We start from the raw sequence: 20,135 nt of genomic DNA on the forward strand, positions 1-20,135 counted from the left end.
TATGCTACCCAAGTAATTATTTTCCTTTTTACTTGATGAAGAAGGACACAAGGATATAAATTCTGTTGTCCCTTTCAATATTTTTGTCTATCGCTAAAGACATCCAAACATTTTTGTTGCTTTTCTCTGTTTCCTTCAGTTTCTCAGTGTGTTTTTGATGCTAGTTAAGCTGAATGCAGTAGTCCATATGTAGTTCCATGATAGCTGTACAGAGAGGGACTCTCAAGTATAATGTTTCTGCATTTTAGTCTCCTGCTGCATAATGCCATGGAAGCTCACATCTAATTTGCTAATATGAATGTCTTTAAGTATTATTTTTTCTTATGTTTTCTTTGTATTATAAGCATATCTTTCATATTAAATGCCCAAGATAAATTTTTAAATGATGTTATTAAAGATGAGAATTGGAGGGTAGTGTCATGGGAAAAAAAATCTGCTGGATGCAGCTAGTTCTGTGTTAGCAGCATTAGTTTTATCATAAAGTTTATTCTCGGTCAGCTCTTGCGGCCTAAGGCTTCAACTACTTTAGCTACTAGTGCTAAGCTACTAATGCTAAACGAGACTATTCAGAGAGAAGAATACAGTTAATCAAACTCCTTCTCTAACAGTCCTCCCTTTGTTTTTTTCAGGCATCCCTGCCCATCTATAGTTTGTCTTGTATGAGGACTCTTCGATACCCTTGTATAGATTTCACAAGCATATTCTTTAAACAATTCTGAACACAAGTAAAAACACAGCAGGCTATCAGAAGCATAATAACCACGGGTAAAAGACTTTTTAGCAATGAACTAAATAAACTACTAAACCATGGTGATAAACCCCATCCAGAGAACAAGTCACTTTCAGGGGGTTGTATGCACTTTGGGCTCCTTTGCGGGCATGTGTTTGTCGCGGTTTAACCCCAGGTAGCAACTAAGCACCACACAGCCGCTCGCTCACTCCCCCCACCCCGGTGGGATGGGGGAGAGAATTGGAAGGGTGAAACTCAGAAAACTCGTGGGTTGAGATAAGAGCAGTTTAATAATTGAAGTAAAATAAAATAGAAGAGTAGTAATACTAGTAATAATAATAATAATAATAATACAATAATAATATACAAAGCAAGTGATACACTACACAATTGCTCACCACCCGCCGATCGATGCCCAGCACGTCCCCGAGCAGCGATCGCTGCCCCCCGGCCAACTCCCCCCAGTTTATATACTGTGCATGATGTCATATGGTATGGAATAGCCCTTTGGCCAGTCTGGGTCAGCTGTCCTGGCTGTGCCCCCTCCCAGCTTCTTGGGCACCTGGCAGAGCATGGGAAGCTGAAAAGTCCTTGACTAGTGTAAGCACTACTCTGCAACAACTAAAACATCAGTGTGTTATCAAAGTTATTCTCATCCTAAACCCAAAACACAGCACTCTACCAGCTACTAGGAAGAAAATTAACTTTATTCTGGCTGAAACCAGGACAGTGTTTCTGCCTCAGTCACCTTTTGATATATCTCATGGGAACTGTCATTTATATAGATACAACATTGAGATCCAGTTAATGCACACACGCCTCCTTGAGATGCCACGAGATAATCTAAGGCTAACCTAGTTTGGAGGGAAAAGATTCTTACTTGCTGCATCTCCTCCCTGAGGGATTCAATGGCTGTTCCTAGATCATTGATAGAGTCTTCAAGTTCTAAAGCAACCTTTTCTAAGACCATTTGTAGTCTGATGGTATATCGGCCTACACAAGCAATGGTGGGGCTGGTCACTAACGGAATTATTCCTGAAATGGAACATCCTATTAGTTTTCCCTCTGTTAGTGGATTTCTCCATGTGCTATCTAGTGCCTCCTCTAGTCTTTGAAGAGTTTGTTCTCGAGTTTCAATGAGGGAAGTTTCTCTGACATTCCTAGTTGTTCCCTGAGGTAATGTAGAAGTAATGTGTAAATATGTCACCCCACGGGCTACATAACAACTGCCTGTCCAATTGGCCAGTAGTATAAGCTTTTCAGCCACAGACAAAATAATGACCTTGTAGGGCCCAAAATGGGGAGTAATGTCTACTCGTTAGTACACTGGTATGTAAGATTAAAATCCCATATCTTCCCAACAGACGGTCAAAACCATCTTCATCTTCAGATACCCAAGTTCCATTTAAACTACGTATTGTCCTTTACCTTTCCACCACTTGTAGATCATTCTACTGTAATAACGTTGAGATGTTACTGCAATTGTTCCTCTGTGGCCTGAAGCTCATAGTTTCAAAAAAACAGGGTTTGAACTTTACAGAAAGTGTGGGTGTTTTTAAACCAGTTTTTAAACCATCTCTCCACTGAGTTATGAGGCATGAGCTGTTTCCTACTGGGTAGGCAGGCATATTGGTCAGACTGGTTATGAGTAAAACAGAAAGTTCCTTCTGTTAGCACTGTGGCTGTATATTCCCAATCCTGATATTTGGTCTGAGTTAAGAGTCTTATTCCAGAAAGGTGAATTGGAGGGATTATTATAAGTATAGTTCTCTGTCGCTTCCAATTCAACTAAGGTCAAAGGAATCATGATAAGGGGTATACCTATTCTGGGACTTAATGGGGTATGGGCTCATACCCAACAATCTGTTTGGTTAGTTAGGATGGCCACTTGATGGGCCAATGACACAAAGGAATTGTGTTCCTTATAAGTAAGACCAGGGGGTATTAGTAAAAGCAGTAAAGAAAGGTATTGTACTAACACAGTTTTGAGAATAACTCTCACAGAATGGGGTCGACGATGCATAGTTGAGCCCATTTTGGCTATGGTTTGCCTGCTGTTTTTGACCAAATGTATAAAAGAAAAAGAACCAAAACACCTGTACAAAGAAGGGTTAATACCAGAACTAGGGTAATCCACTCTACTCCTATTTTAAGAAGGTATTGAAGATAATCCAGTAATAAAACATTGAGTCTCACGGCTAACTCTTCTTCACTGGGCGGTTGGTGCCACCTGCATGCACAGCACCAGTTGATGCATGTGTCTGCTCCTTTTCTGGTTATATTTCCCCAGCCCCAACCTCGATGATGGTTCTCCCAATGACCGTTATAACAGTTATTAATACACCACCCAGGATGACATGGGCCACAATTATTGCAGGATAACCAAAGCCAACCATGCTAATGCCATCTCAACCCTTCTCCTCTTGGAACTGAGCCTGTATTGTATATATTATACATAGTGTATATATTATATATTGTATATATTGTATATATTACACATTGCCACTGTATAAGGATGGTGAATCATAGAATCATAGAATCAGTAAGGCTGGAAAAGACCTCTGAGATCATCGAGTCCAACCTGTTAACCTAACTGCCTGGTCCACCTGTAAACCATGTCCCTAAGCACCACATCCACATGGTTTTTGAATACTTCCAGGGACTGTGATTGTACCACTTCCCTGGGCAGCCTGTTCCAATGCCTAACCACTCTCTCTGTGAACAAATTTTTCCTAATATCTAAGCTAAATCTCCCCTGGCACAGCTTGAGGCCGTTTCCTCTTGACCTATCCCTTGTTACTTGGGAGAAGAGACTGACCCCCACCTCGCTACAACCTCCTTTCAGGTAGTTGTAGAGAGCGATAAGGGCTCCCCTCAGCCTCCTCTTCTCCAAACTAAACAACCCCAGCTCCCTCAGCTGCTCCTCAGAAGACTTGTTCTCCGCACCCTTCACCAGCTTCGTTGCCCTTCCCTGGACACATTCCAGCACCTCGATGTCCTTCTTGTAGTGAGGGGCCCAAAACTGAACACAGTACTCGAGGTGCGGCCTCACCAGTGCCGAGTACAGGGGCACTATCACCTCCCTGGTCCTGCTGGCAACACTATTCTTGATGCAAGCCAGGATGCCATTGGCCCTCTTGGCCACCTGAGCACACTGCTGGCTCATGTTCAGGCGGCTGTCAACCAACACCACCAGGTCCTTTTCTGCCAGGCAGCTCTCCAGCCACTCCTCCCCTAGCCTGTAGCGTTGCATGGGGTTGCTGTGACCCAAGGGCAGGACCTGGCACTTAGCCTTGTTGAACCTTGTACAATTGGCCTCGGCCCATCGATGCAGCCTGTCCAGGTCCCTCTGTAGGGCCTTCCTACCCTCCAGCAGATCAACACTTCCACCCAACTTGGTGTCATCTGCAAACTTCCTGAGGGTGCACTCAATCCCCTCATCCAGATCATGGATAAAGATATTAAACAGGACCGGCCCCAACACTGAGCCCTGGGGAACACCACTAGTGACCGGTCGCCAACTGGATTTGACTCCATTCACCACCACCCTCTGGGCTCGGCCATTCAGCCGGTTTTTTACCCAGCGGAGAGTGCACTTATCCAAGCCGTGAGCAGCCAGCTTCTCCAGGAGAATGCTGTGGGAGACAGTGTCAAAGGCCTTACTAAAGTCCAGGTAGACAACATCCACAGCCTTCCCCTCATCCACTAAGAGGGTCACCTTGTCATAGAAGGAGACCAGGTTAGTGAAACAGGATCTCCCTTTCATAAACCCATGCTGGCTGGGCCTGATCCCCTGGTTGTCCTGTACGTGCCACGTGATGGCACTCAAGGTGATCTGCTCCATGACCTTCCCTGGCACCGAGGTCAGGCTGACAGGCCTGTAGTTCCCCAGATCCTCCTTCCGACCCTTCTTGTAGATGGGTGTCACATTTGCTAACTTCCAGTCAACTGGGACCTCCCCGGTTGACCAGGACTTCTGATAAATGATGGAGAGTGGCTTGGCGAGCTCCTCCGCCAGCTCCCTCAGTATCCTCGGGTGGATCCCATCTGGCCCCATATACCACCCCTTATTCCATACCATCTACGTCATGCCCAGGTCCCACACTTTCCAATAAATTCCAGTTAATCACCAACACTTTTTCTGTCTTTTGATATATACACACAGATATCATTTCCTTAGTCTATGGGTGTCGTGGTTTAACCCCAGCCAGCAACTAAGCACCACACAGCCGCTCGCTCACTCCCCCCCGGTGGGATGGGGGAGAGAATCGGAAGAGTAAAAGTGAGAAAACTCATGGGTTGAGATGAAGACAGTTTAATAGGTAAAGCAAAAGCCGCACGCACAAGCAAAGCAAAGCAAGGAATTCATTCACTACTTCCCAGCGGCAGGCAGGTGTTCAGCCATCCCCAGGAAAGCAGGGCTCCATCATGCGTAACGGTTACTTGGGAAGACAAACGCCATCACTCCGAACGTCCCCCCCTTCCTTCTTCTTCCCCCAGCTTATATACTGAGCATGATGTCATATGGTATGGAATAGCCCTTTGGCCAGTCTGGGTCAGCTATCCTAGCTATGCTCCCTCCCAGCTTCTTATGCACCTGGCAGAGCACAAGAAGCTACAAAGTCCTTGACTAGTGTAAACTCTACTCAGCAAGAACCAAAACATCAGTGTCTTATCAACATTATTCTCATCCTAAATCCAAAACACAGCACTCTACCAGCTACTAAGAAGAAAATTAACTCTATCCCAGCTGAAACCAGGACAATGGGCCATCCCTCTAAAAAGTTTGTTGAGCTAATGTCCATGACATTAGGCTTCATCCATCATAACAGTCTTTCAGGGCAGGAGAGATGGTGTGTGGTGTTGGATTGTTGCATGCTGAAGCCAGTTCGGGTTCCATCACCGCTGCACTTTGCTCGGTTTCCTCAGAGTTCATTCTTCATTAATCTTTGTGATTCTTACTGCAATACCATTGATATGGCATATAGCAACCATAGAAGTGATGACATATAGTATTACATAGCAATTAACATTATACAATTCAATTTATTGGCTATTCTCACCCAAAATCAAATCCCCTTGAGGTACACACTGGATTTCCCCATCCTCCTGCATCACCCACCAAGTGCACTGAGGTCCTTGAGCAAAAGCAATTCCACGAATGCGTTTGCCTTTGCTCGAGGCAGGGGTAACCCAGACTGTCTTTCCCATCATATTTTTTATGTGCACTACAGGGACTTTATCTCCCTCTAGAGTGCGTAAAAGTTTTGATTGGGCAGGGCCAGCTCGATTGGCAGATCCCCTGGTGTTGACTAATCAGGTGGCCTTTGCTAAATGTGTATCCTGGTGTCTAAATGTCCCACCACCCATTGCTCTCAGTGTAGTCTTAACATTGTATCGTTCCATTTTCCCCGAGGCTGGTGCATGATAGGGGATGTGATATACCCACTCAATGCCATGCTCTTTGGCCCAGGTGTCTATGAGGTTGTTTCGGAAATGAGTCCCGTTGTCTGACTCAATTCTTTCTGGGGTGCCATGTCGCCACAGGACTTGCTTTTCAAGACCCGGGATAGTGTTCCGGGCGGTGGCATGGGGCACGGGATATGTTTCCAGCCATCCGGTGGTTGCTTCCACCATGGTGAGCACATGGCGCTTGCCTTGGCGGGTTTGTGGGAGTGTGATCTAATCAATCTGCCAGGCCTCCCCGTATTTATATTTCAGCCATCGTCCTCCATACCAGAGAGGCTTGAACCACTTGGCTTGCTTGATTGCAGCGCATGTTTCGCATTCATGGATAACCTGTGCAATAGTGTCCATGGTCAAGTCCACCCCTCGATCACGAGCCCATCTATAGGTTGCATCTCTTCCTTGATGGCCTGAGGTGTCATGGGCCCACTGAGCTAGGAATAATTCACCCTTATGTTGCCAGTCCAGATCCACCTGAGCCACTTCAATCTTAGCAGCCTGATCCACCTGCTGATTGTTTTGATGTTCTTCAGCGGCCCAACTCTTGGGTACGTGAGCATCTACGTGATGTACTTTTACAACCAGGTTCTCTATCCGGGCAGCAATATCTTGCCACAATGCGGCAGCCCAGATGGGTTTGCCTCTGCGCTGCCAGTTGCTCTACTTCCATTGCTGTAACCAGCCCCACAGGGCGTTTGCCACCATCCATGAGTCAGTATAAAGATAGAGCATTGGCCACTTTTCTCGTTCAGCAATATCCAAAGCCAGCTGGATGGCTTTCACCTCTGCAAACTGACTCGATTCACCTTCTCCTTCAGCAGTTTCTGCGACTTGTCGCATAGGACTCCATACATCAGCTTTCCACCTCCGATGCTTCCCCACAAGACGACAGGACCCATCAGTGAACAGGGCATATTGCTTCTCATTTTCTGGCAGTTTATTATATGGTGGGGCCTCTTCAGCATGCATCACCTCCTCCTCTGGCGATATTCCGAAATCTTTGCCTTCTGGCCAGTCCATGATCACTTCCAAGATTCCTGGGCGACTGTTTGAGCACGTTGTGTGATCAGTGTGACCCACTTACTCCATGTAGTATCAGTTGCATGATGTGTACAGGGGATCCTTCCTTTGAACATCCAGCCCAGCACCAGCAGTCGGGGTGCCAAGAGGAGCTGTGCTTCAGTGCCAACCACTTCCGAAGCGGCTCGAACTCCTTCATATGCTGCCAATATCTCTTTTTCAGTTGGAGTATAGCGGGCCTCGGATCCTCTGTATCCCTGACTCCAAAACCCTAGGGGTCGACCTCGAGTCTCCCCTGGTGCTTTCTGCCAGAGGCTCCAGGTAGGGCCATTCTCCCTGGCTGCAGTGTAGAGCACATTTTTTACATCTTGTCCTGCCCGGACTGGCCCAAGGGCTACTGCATGGACTATCTCCTGTTTAATTTGTTCAAAGGCTTGTCGTTGTTCAGGGCCCCATTTGAAATCGTTCTTCTTCCGGGTCGCTTGGTAGAGAGGGCTTACAATGAGACTGTAATTTGGAATACGCATTCTCCAAAAACCCACAACGCCCAAGAAAGCTTGCATTTCCTTTTGGCTGGTTGGTGGAGACATGGCTGTTATTTTGCTGATTACATCCATTGGGATCAGACGATGTCCATCATTGCGCAGGCTGGAACGATGGGCCGAGGCCAACTGTCTGGTGAGGCCGCACCTCGAGTACTGTGTTCAGTTTTGGGCCCCTCACTACAAGAAGGACATCGAGGTGCTGGAGCGTGTCCAAAGAAGGGCAACAAAGTTGGTGAAGGGTCTAGAGAACAAGTCTTATGAGGAGCGGCTGAGGGAGATGGGGTTGCTCAGTTTGGAGAAGAGGAGGCTGAGGGGAGACCTTATCGCTCTCTACAACTACCTGAAAGGAGGTTGTAGCGAGGTGGGGGTCGGTCTCTTCTCCCTAGTAACAAGGGATAGGACGAGAGGAAACGGCCTCAAGTTGCACCAGGGGAGGTTTAGGTTGGATATTAGGAAGAACTTCTTCACCGAAAGGGTAGTCAGGCACTGGAACAGGCTGCCCAGGGAAGTGGTTGAGTCTCCATCCCTGGAGGTATTTAAAAGGCGGGTAGACGTGGTGCTTGATGACATAGTTTAGTGGTGGACTTGGCAGTGCTAGGTTAATGGTTGGACTCGATGATCTTAAAGGTCTTTTCCAAACTTAATGATTCTGTGATTCTATGATTCTATGATCTTGCCATTTTATTCCTAAAAACTGGATCTCCTGTGCAGGTCCCTTGACCTTACTTTGTTTTATGGCAAAGCCAGCCTCCAGAAGGATTTGGACTTTTTTCTTTCCTTTCTCAAAAACTTCTTCTGCTTTATTGCCCCACACGATGATGTCATCAATGTATTGCAGGTGTTTCAGAGCCCCACCCTGTTCCAATGCAGTCTGGATCAGTCCATGGCAAATGGTGGGGCTGTGTTTCCACCCCTGGAGCAGTTGATTCCAGGTGTACTGGACGCCCCTCCAAGTGAAGGCAAACTGTGGCCTGCACTCTGCCGCCAAAGGGATTGAGAAAAATGCATTACCGATGTCAGTGGTGGCATACCACTTGGCTGCCTTTGACTCCAATTCGTATTGAAGTTCTAGCATGTCTGGCACGGCAGCACTCAGTGGCAGTGTGACTTCATTCAGGCCCCGATAGTGTACTGTTAGTCTCCACTCTCCATTAGACTTTTGCACTGACCATATGGGACTGTTAAAAGGTGAGCGAGTCTTGCTGATCACTCCTTGGCTCTCCAGTCGACGAATCAACTTGTGGATGGCAATCAGGGAGTCTCTGTTGGTGCGATATTGCCATCGGTGCACCGTTGTGGTAGCGATTGGCACCTGTTGTTCTTTGACCCTCAGCAACCCCACAACAGAAGGGTCCTTTGAGAGACCAGGCAGGGTAGACAGCTGTTTAATTTCCTCCGTCTCCAAGGCAGCTATACCAAAAGCCCACCGGTACCCTTTTGGGTCCTTGAAATGCCCTCTCCTGAGACAGTGTCAAAGGCCTTACTAAAGTCCAGGTAGACAACATCCACAGCCTTCCCCTCATCCACTAAGAGGGTCACCTTGTCATAGAAGGAGACCAGGTTAGTCAAGCAGGACCTCCCTTTCATAAACCCATGCTGGCTGAGCCTGATGCCCCGATTGTCCTGTACGTGCACGTGCACTCAAGATGATCTGCTCCATGAACTTCCCCGGCACCGAGGTCAGGCTGACAGGCCTGTAGTTTCCCAGATCCTCCTTCTGGCCCTTCTTGTAGAGAGGCATCATATTTGCTAACTTCCAGTCTTCTGGGACCTCCCCGGTTGACCAGGACTGCTGATAAATGATGGAAAGTGGCTTGGTGAGCACCTCCACCAGCTCCCTCAGTATCCTCGGGTGGATCCCATCTGGTCCCATGGACTTGTGGGCATCCAGGTGGAGGAGCAGGTCGGTGACTGCCACCTCTTTGACAACCGGGGCTTCACTCTGCATCCTATCTCCATCTCCCAGCTCAGGGGCCTGAAAACCCTGAGGATGACCAGTCTGACTATTAAAGACTGAGGCAAAGAAGGCATTAATTACCTCAGCCTTCTCCTCATCCTTCGTGGCAATGTTTCCCTCCGCATCCAACAAAGGAGGGAGATTCTCCTTGGCCCTCCTTTTGTCGCTGATATAGTTGTAAAAACATTTTTTGTTATCTTTAACTGCAGTGGCCAGTTTAAGTTCTAGCTGGGCCTTTGCCTTTCTAATTTTCTCCCTGCATAACCTCACAACATCCTTGTAGTCCTCCTGAGTTGCCTGCCCCTTCTTCCAAAGGTGGTAAGCTCTCCTTTTTTTCCTGATTTCCAGCCAAAGCTCTCTGTTCAACAACAGTGGAAATTCTATAAAAACTGTTTTTATTTTAGACTTCACTAATTTTGAACGTTTTCAGAGTAATATCCTTGATCTTAAAGATTTAAGAAACTTAAGGTTACTTACTTCTATATTTCATCCAAATAAACACTGTTTTAAAGAGGGATTCAGTCTGCTCTCTTGTGCATTGGACAGTAAAACAACAAGGAAGTGAAGAGTAATTACTAAACACCTTTGAGCAAAGTCCCTAATATTTCTGCAGCAGGCTGGAAATTCTACCACAAGTTTAAGTATCAAGATCGTAATAAAAAAAATTTGTATTATTTTTATACTTGCTGGGATTTTTCTGCTACATTCCCTACTTAAGTGTCACTAATCTTTTATTTTTTTGAACTTTGTACAGATGCATTGTCATGAAAGAAAGCATTTCTGGATCGAAAACTTCTGAAGTCATGGAACTGATTTGGAATGTCAACAGAAATGCATAAATTTATTGCTATCTTTGTGATCAGTAAAATTGTGAACAAGGTTGGAATGGTTATCTCTAAATTTTGGAGTTATTCCAAAAAAGATTTAAACGGGCCATCTGAGAACTTCCGTTTCATGTTCTCTAGCTGAACATCATGGTGCAAAAATGCTCAATCTATAGGTGCTTTGTAGCAAGACTGTGGCAAATCTTGGGGCTGTTTCCTGTGAGTTGCCCTTGCAGCTGTTGCCAACAGGTAACCTTGTACTTGAAAAGCACAAGAATTGTGTCAGTTACATGATGTCTCTGAGGGCTGTGGAGGTTAATGCTGGTTTTGTTGGTAGCAGAGGCACACTAAAACCAGACCAAAACACTAAAAATCAGAAGCTGTAGGAATACAGAAGCTGCCTTCTGCATGGAACAACAGCTGTCTTCATGTAAAGTTATTGAATGTAGCTTCAGTCACGAGAGATAATCTTTACTTTTGAAAAGCAGGTCTGTATAAGAAGCTTCTGGTCTGGAGACTACTGCAAAAGCTGCAACTTGTAGTGCTATGTAATTATTAAATCAAAATAATACAGTCATTTAACAAAAAAATTCTGTACTTTACTCAGAAAAAATAGGATATTTTCCTCATCAGTCTGTGTCATATCTTTGGGTGTTCTCCCTCCCTACTTCCTTTCTCTTACTGACTTTTGTTTCTTTTCGTCTTGAAGTAGAGGACATAGAGACTGATGTTTGTTAGTGTTTGGTGGTTTGGTTTTTTTTTGGGGGGGGGAACTCACAGACTACAGGTATTGAGAATTTGACTCTATAACAACAAATAAAATTACAGAGCACATCACTATTGGTATTTCAAAAAGCTTCTGATTGCACCTTTTAACCATTTGGATTTATTGTGCTTAAAAATAGTGGTCCTAACCAGTCTAATTCCAGTAGCCTTAACTGGTCCAGCTATCTCAATTCCTTTTGATTAATGTTTAATAGAATCATAGAATCGTTAAGGTTGGAAAAGACCACCACTAAACCATGTCCCTAAGCACCATTTTTTGCCATGTGATTCTTCATGTTGTCAGCTTGATAACAGTCATGTTGAGTGGGGGAATGTGTTCAAGCCACATTCAGGAGTTATAAAAGAAGATGAAAACGAACAAAACTCATCACTTCAGGTAGCATGTCAAATATAAACCAGTGTGCAGTAAAGAGGGCAGAAGGTACCATGCATACTTCTGAATCAGCAATTTTAACTAAGCCCTCATGACCAGGACCTGCTTATTTGAATTTCCCTCCCCCAGAAACAGACACCAGCAGGCTGTTACGGAAGTGGAGCAACTGTGCCTCCTGAATGGAGGGAGTACTCTGCTCAGTATGGCTGCCTAATCAAGGGCAAAAAAGGGTTTGGTCAACAATTCGTGAAAACTGAAACCATAGCCTGTTAAGAACTTATGATAAGCAACTTCTTGGTTGAAGTATGTTTAGATATCAGTATCCATATTAACAAGAAGACTTTATTATATTTGATATCTAAAAGATGCTTAAAATATCAAATGCATACAATCACATGGAACAAAAATCATACTTTTCATTAAATTGTATATTATAATTGCAGTATTCTGTATGTAGTATTGTAGTATTCTGTATTCTGTAGTAGTAGAAATTTGGATAGGTAGGTGTTGCTTGGGTTAAGCCATTATTTGAGTATAGTTACTGTAAAATAATACTGCTGATCCATAATCATAAGTGTTTTCAATTTGGTTCAAAAACAAACTGAGAAAACAAGATCTAGCTCCATGTGAGAAGTGGCAGTATCAGTATCATCCCTTTTCCCCATTTGGAGAAAGTGAAAACTATGTTAAATAACACAAAGGTTCTTGAATGTTGCAGAGACCTAGATTTGGTTCTTGATCTGTGATCTTAGAATCATAGAATCATTTAGGTTGGAAAAGACATTTAAGATCATCAAGTCCAACCATTAACCTAGCACTGCCAAGTCCACCACTAAACCATGTGCATAAGCACCACGTCTACCCATCTTTTAAATACCTCCAGGGATGGGGACTCAACCACTTCCCTGGGCAGCCTGTTCCAATGCCTGACTACCCTTCTGGTGAAGAAACTTTTCCTAATATCCAACCTAAACCTCCCCTGGCGCAACTTGAGGCCGTTTCCTCTTGTCCTATCACTTGTTACCTGGGAAAACAGACCGAACCCCACCTCGCTACAACCTCCTTTCAGGTAGTTGTAGAGAGCAATAAGGTCTCCCCTCAGCCTCCTCTTCTCGAGGCTAAACCACCCCAGCTCCCTCAGCCGCTCCTCATAAGACTTGTTCTCTACACCCTTCACCAACTTCGTTGCCCTTCCCTGGACACACTCCAGCACCTCGATGTCCTTCTTGTAGTGAGGGGCCCAAAACTGAACACAGTACTCGAGGTGTGGCCTCACCAGTGCTGAGTACAGGGGGACAATCACTTCCCTATTCCTGCTGGCCACACTATTTCTGATGCAAGCCAGGATGCTATTGGCCGCCTTGGCCACCGGGGCACACTGCTGGCTCATATTCAGCCACCTGTCGACCAACACCCCCAGGTCCTTTTCTGCCAGGCAGCTCTCCAGCCACTCTTCCCCAAGCCTGTAGCGTTGCATGGGGTTGTTGTGACCCAAGTGCAGGACCCGGCACTTAGCCTTGTTGAACCTTGTACAATTGGCCTCGGCCCATCGATCCAGCCTGTCCAGGTCCCTCTGTAGGGCCTTCCTACCCTCCAGCAGATCAACACTTCCACCCAACTTGGTGTCATCTGCAAACTTCCTGAGGGTGCACTCAATCCCCTCATCCAGATCATGGATAAAGATATTAAACAGAACTGGCCCCAATACTGAGCCCTGGGGAACACCACTCGTGACCAGCCGTCAACTGGATTTGACTCCATTCACCACCACCCTCTGGGCTCGGCCATTCAGCCAGTTTTTTACCCAGCGGAGAGTGCACTTATCCAAGCCGTGAGCAGCCAGCTTCTCCAGGAGAATGCTGTGGGAGACAGTGTCAAAGGCCTTACTAAAGTCCAGGTGGACAACATCCACAGCCTTCCCCTCATCCACTAAGTGGGTCACCTTGTCATAGAAGGAGACCAGGTTAGTCAAGCAGGACCTGCATTTCAGAAACCCATGCTGGCTGGGCCTGATCCCCTGGTTGTCCCGTACATGCCGCGTGATGGCACTCAGGATGATCTATTCCATGACCTTCCTCGTCACCGAGGTCAGGCTGACAGGCCTGTAGTTCCCCGGATCCTCCTTCCGACCCTTCTTGTGGATGGGTGTCACATTTGCTAACTTCCAGTCAACTGGGACCTCCCCGGTTAGGCAGGACTGCTGATAAATGATGGAAAGTGGCTTGGTGAGCACTTCCACCAGCTCCCTCAGTATCCTCGGGTGGATCCCATCTGGCCCTATAGACTTGTGTCTACATGGTGTAGCAGGTCGCTAACCATTTCCCCTTGGATTATGGGGGCTTCATGCTGCTTCCCGTCCCTGTCTTCCAGCTCAGGGGGCTGGGTACCCCGAGAACAACTGGTCTGACTATTAAAGACTGAGGCAAAGAAGGCACGAAGTACCTCAGCCTTTTCCTTGTCCTCTGTCACTATGTTTCCCCCTGCATCCAATAAAGGATGGAGATTCTCCTTAGCTCTCCTTTTGTTGCTAATGTATTTGTAGAAACATTTTTTGTTGTCTTTTACAGCAGTAGCCAGATTAAGTACCAGCTGGACTTTGGTCCTTCTAATTTTCTGCCTGCATAACCTCACGACATCCTTGTAGTCCTCCTGAGTTGCCTGCCCCTTCTTCCAAAGGTCGTAAACTCTCCTGAGTTATTCCTGAGTTCCAGCCAAAGCTCTCTGTTCAGCCAGGCCGGTCTTCTCCCCCACCAGCTCATCTTTTGGCACATGGGGATGTCCTGCTCCTGTGCCTTTAAGATTTCCTTCTTGAAGAATGTCCAGCCTTCCTGGACTCCTTTGCCCTTCAGGACTGCCTCCCAAGGGACTCTGTCAACCAGGCTCCTAAAAAGGCCAAAGTCTGCCCTCCAAAAGTCCAAGGTGGCAGTTCTGCTGACCCCCCTCCTTACTTCTCCAAGAATGGAAAACTCTCTCATTTCATGATCGCTATGCCCAAGACGACCTCCAACCGTCACATCCCGCACCAGGCCTTCTCTGTTCACAAACAACAGGTCCAGCGAGGCCCCTTCCCTAGTTGGCTCCCTCACCAGCTGTGTCAGGAAGTTATCATCTTCCACACACTCCAGGAACCTCCTAGGCTGTTTCCTCTCCTCTGTATTGTATTTCCAGCAGGCATTTGGTAAGTTGAAGTCTCCCACAAGAACAAGGGCTAGTGAGCATGTGTCCTGGTTTCAGCTGGGATAGAGTTAATTTTCTTCCTAGTAGCTGGGATAGCGCTGTGTTTTGGGTTTAGGATGAGAACAATGTTGATAACACACTGATGTTTTGGTTCTTGCTAAGTAGTGCTAAGCTGTTTCTAAATAGTTGATAAGTAGTGCTTACACTGGTTAAAGACTTTTCAGCTTCCCATGCTCTGCCCGGTGCCCGGAGGTGGGGGGGGGGGGGGGGTCTGGGAGGGAGCACAGCCAGGGGGGCTGACCCAGACTGGCCAAAAAGTTATTCCATATGACATCATGCTCAGTATCTATGCTGGAATAAGGAAGAGGGGACATTTGGCGTGATGGCATTTGTCTTCCCAAGTAACCGTTACGCGTGATGGAGCCCTGCTTTCCTGGAGGTGGTTGAACACCTGCCTGCCAATGGGAAGTAGTGAATGAATTCCTTGTTTTGCTTTGTTTGCATGAGTAGCTTTTGCTTTACCTGTTAAACTGTTCTATTTTATTTTACTTCAGTTATTAAACTGTTCTTATCACAACCCATGAGTTTTCTCCCTTTTACCCTTCCGATTCTCTCCCCCATCCCATTGTGGGGGAGTGAGCGAGCGGCTGTGTGGTGCTTAGTTGCCGGCTGAGGTTAAACCACAACATTGTGAGACTTCTCCCAGCTGCTTATAGAATATTTCATCTGCCTCTTCATCCTGGTTGGGTGGTCTATAACAGACTCCCACCATGATATCTGCCTTGTTGGCCTTCCTCCTGATTCTTACCCATACACACTCAACCCTATCGTCACCATCGTTAAGCTCTAGACAATCAAAACACTCCCTAATGTACAAGGCTACCCCACCGCCTCTCCTTCCTTGCCTATCCCTTCTGAAGAGCTTATAGCCATCCATTGCAGCACTCCAGTTGTGCGAGTCGTCCCACCATGTTTCCGTGATGGCAACTATGTCATAGTTTTCCTGCTGCACAATGGTTTCCAGCTCCTCCTGTTTGTTGCCCGTGCTGCGTGCATTGGTGTAGATGCACTTCAGTTGGGCTATTGATCCTGCCACCTTTTTGGGGGGGGAGAAGCCCTAATTCCTACGTGACCATACTCAGGTGCTTCCGTGGTTTCTAACACATCCATAGCCCTTGTGCCTTTGGTGCCTCATGGATCTCCATCCCCTACCTCCACTGACATGGCAGACCGAAGGACCTCGCTAGCACACTGTCCCTCAAATATTGGTGTGCCGCCCCCAGGCTTATCTCTAGTGAGCCTGGTTTTATCCCTTTCCCCCTTCAAATCCAGTTTAAAGCTCTTTCAATGAGCCCTGCTAACTCCTGTGCCAGGATCCTTTTTCCCCTTTGAGACAGGAGCCCCATCTGTTGCCAGCAGGCCTGGTGTCGTGTAAACCAACCTGTGATCAAAAAACCCCAAATTCTGCAGGTCACACCAGTCTCAGAGCCAATTATTGATCTGCTGGCTCTTCCTGCATCTTCCCTCATCATCCCCTGCAATTGGAAGGATAGAGGAGAACACTACTTGTGCTCCCGATCCCTTAACCAGTTGTCCCAAGGCCCTGAAGTCTCTCTTGATTGCCCTCAGACTTCTAGTTGTAACTACCTCGCTGCCTACCTGACAAACCAATAATGGATAGTAATCTGAGGGCTGTACCAGGGTAGGAAGCTTTCTCTTCACATCTTTAACCCAGGCCCCAGGGAGACAGCAGACTTCCCTAAAGAGAAACAAACGTCTCCTCAGAAAGTATAGGAACCACCTTTTTCTGGGGGTTAGTGCTATGTTCATTTGATATTTCTGCTCTTGTTGCTTTCCTGAGCTAGAAAAAACCAAACTCGTAGAGGCTTGGGAATTCCTGAAGACTCTCTACTGCAAAAAGGAAAAACCTAGTATGAAGACAGAGAGGTATGTGGCCTTGTGAATCCCTCATGACCTCTTTAGGGCTCAAAAACTTCATGGATTTTGGAAGAAATAATCTATGTGCCTGCTCAAAGCATAAGCCTTGCTTAGTAGAAGTATGCTTGAACTTAATAGAAACCTAAAATTTTTGGTCCCCAGGAAGAAACCTCTGTGAGGCATGACGAGACCTCAAAAAGGTGGAGATTTTGTATCTTTGAATTGAACGACAGTGTGCTTATTCCACCAGAGCATGCCCTTCTGCAGCAAGTTTGAGAGTTCCTGAGTTAAGAGCTGATGCTGAAATAAGAAATGCCTTAATTAATATTGCCACAAAGGATGAGGAGAAGGCTGAGGTACTTAATGCCTTCTTTGCCTCAGTCTTTAATAGTCAGACTGGTCATCCTCAGGGTATTCAGGCCCCTGAGCTGGGAGATGGAGATAGGATGCAGAATGAAGCCCTGCTTATCGAAGAGGTGGCAGTCACCGACCTGCTCCTCCACCTGAATGCCCACAAGTCTATGGGACCAGATGGGATCCAACCAAGGATACTGAGGGAGCTGACAGAGGAGGTGGCCAAGCCACTTTCCATCATTTATCAGCAGTCCTGGTCAACCGGGGAGGTCCCAGCTGACTGGAAGTTAGCAAATGTGACGCCCATCTACAAGAAGGGTCGGAAGGAGGATCTTTTGTTTCCTATTTGCTGGTTGGTGGAGACATGGCTGTTATTTTGCTGATTGCATCCATTGGGATCAGACGATGTCCATCATTGCACAGGCTGGATCGATGGGCCGAAGCCAACTGTATGAGATTCAACAAGGCTAAGTGCCAGGTCCTGCCCTTGGGTCACAACAACCCCATGCAATGCTACAGGCTTGGGGAAGAGTGGCTGGAGAGCTGCCTGGTGGAAAAGGACCTGGTGGTGTTGGTTGACAGCTGCCTGAACATGAGCCAGCAGTGTGCTCAGGGGGCCAAGAGGATGCCAATGGCATCCTGGCTTGCATCAAGAATAGTGTTGCCAGCAGGACCAGGGAGGTGATAGTGCCCCTGTACTCGGCCCTGGTGAGGCCGCACCTCGAGTACTGTGTTCAGTTTTGGGCCCCTCACTACAAGAAGGACATCGAGGTGCTGGAGTGTGTCCAGAGAAGGGCAACGAAGCTGGTGAAGGGTCTAGAGCACAAGTCTTATGAGGAGAGGCTGAGGGAGCTGGGGTTGTTCAGTTTGGAGAAGAGGAGGCTGAGGGGAGACCTTATTGCTCTCTACAACTACCTGAAAGGAGGTTGTAGCGAGGTGGGGGTCGGTCTCTTCTCCCTAGTAACAAGGGATAGGATAAGAGGAAATGGCCTCAAGCTGTGCCAGGGGAGGTTTAGGTTGGATATTAGGAAAAACTTCTTCACCAGAAGGGTAGTCAGGCATTGGAACAGGCTGCCCAGGGAAGTGGTTGAGTCTCCATCCCTGGAGGTATTTAAAAGGCAGGTAGATGTGGTGCTCGAGGACATAGTTTAGTGGTGGACTTGGCAGTGCTAGGTTAACGGTTGGACTCGATGATCTTAAGGGTCTTTTCCAACCTTAACGATTCTGTCATTCTATGATTAATCCATCCATTTTTAACTTGTAACAGTAAAATTGTTGAGGTTTTTCTGAAATGATTTGAGCATTGTTGTGGGTTAACCCTGGTAGGCAGCTAAGCATCACACAGTGTCTCGCTCACTCCTCCCTCCCAGTGGGATGGGGGAAGAGAATTGGAATGGCAAAAGTGAGAAAAATCGTGGGTTGAAATAAAGAAAAAAGATAAAAGTTTAATAAGTAAAAAAAAAGAAAAAGAAAAAATAAAACAAAACAAAGAAAAACAAGTGATGCAAAAGCAATCACTTACCACCAGCAGACCGATGCCCAGCCAGTCCCTGAGCAATGGCAACCCCTGGCAAACTTCCCCCCCAGTTTTATTGCTGAGCATGACGTCATATGGTATGGAATATCACATTAGTTGATTTGGGTCAGCTGTCCCAGCTGTGTCTGCTCCCAACCTTTTGCCCATCCCCAGCCTACTCCTTGTGGGGCAGAGTGAGAAACTGAGAAGTCCTTGATGCTGTGTATGCACTGTTCAGCAACAGCTAAAACATTGGTGTATTATTAACACTGTTTTGGTCACAAATCTAAAACATAGCACCATACAGACTGCTATGAAGAAAATTAACTCTGTCCAAGCCAGACCCAGTACAAGAATGTTTTTAATTTAAAAAGAAAAAAGAAAAAAGAAAAAAGTGAAGGTTATGTTGTGTTATCCTGAGATGTTATTTTAAAAACAAAATTCTATTGAAATGCCTTGATTTGGTGGTTTTTGTTTATCCTCCTATCTTATTTTCTACTCATTTAGTAGCAAACACCATTGTTACAGTGTATGTATTGGTTCATATCACTTTACTAATAATATCCTTTTGCTTCTGTGCACTGGGGATAAAAAGTCCAATCTGATTTAGACTATCTGTCACTAGTTCTTGTGACTACTAACTGGCTGTTACGAATATCGTCTGACTAAATTATTGTAATAAAAATAATGAAGCTCATAACCTTGGAAATCATCAGTCTTGTGATAAAGTCCTCTTTTAAATGACATTTTTATGTTTTTAAACGTCTTTCTAAAGAATACTGGTTCCTTTTTTACTGGTTTTGGCTGGGATAGAGTTAATTTTCTTCATAGAAGCTAGTATGGGGCTATGTTTTGGATTTGTGCTGGAAACTGCTGATAACACAGGAACATTTTAGTTATTGCTCAGCAGTGCTTACACAGAGTCAAGGCCTTTTTCTGCTTCTCACCCCACCCCACCAGCGAGTAGGCTGGGGGTGCACAAGAAGCTGGGAGGGGACACAGCTGGGACAGCTGACCCCAACTGACCAAAGGGATATTCCAGACCATATGACGTCATGCTCAGCAATAAACTAGGAGGAAGGTTGGCTGGGGAGCCGCTGCTTGGGGACTGGCTGGGCATCAGTAGGTTGGTGGTGAGCAATTGTTTTCATTTGCATCACTTGTCTTTCTTGGGTTTTATTTGTCTCTCTGTTATTTTCCTTTTCATTACAATTTATCATTATTATTATTATTATTATGTTTCAATTATTAAACTGATTTTATCTCAGCCCATGAGTTTTCTCACTTTTACCCTTCTGATTCTCTCCCCCATCCCACCGGGGGGGGGAGTGAGCGAGCGGCTGTGTGGTGCTTAGTTGCGGGCTGGGGTCAAACCACGACATGGTTTTTTTTTCAGATCTTGTTGCTGTCCCTGACTTTCAGTCAGGAGCTATGGAAAACTGGGGCCTG

This window comes from Platalea leucorodia (genome assembly GCF_965183815.1).
Source record: "Platalea leucorodia genome assembly, chromosome: W".
NCBI lineage: Eukaryota > Metazoa > Chordata > Aves > Pelecaniformes > Threskiornithidae > Platalea > Platalea leucorodia.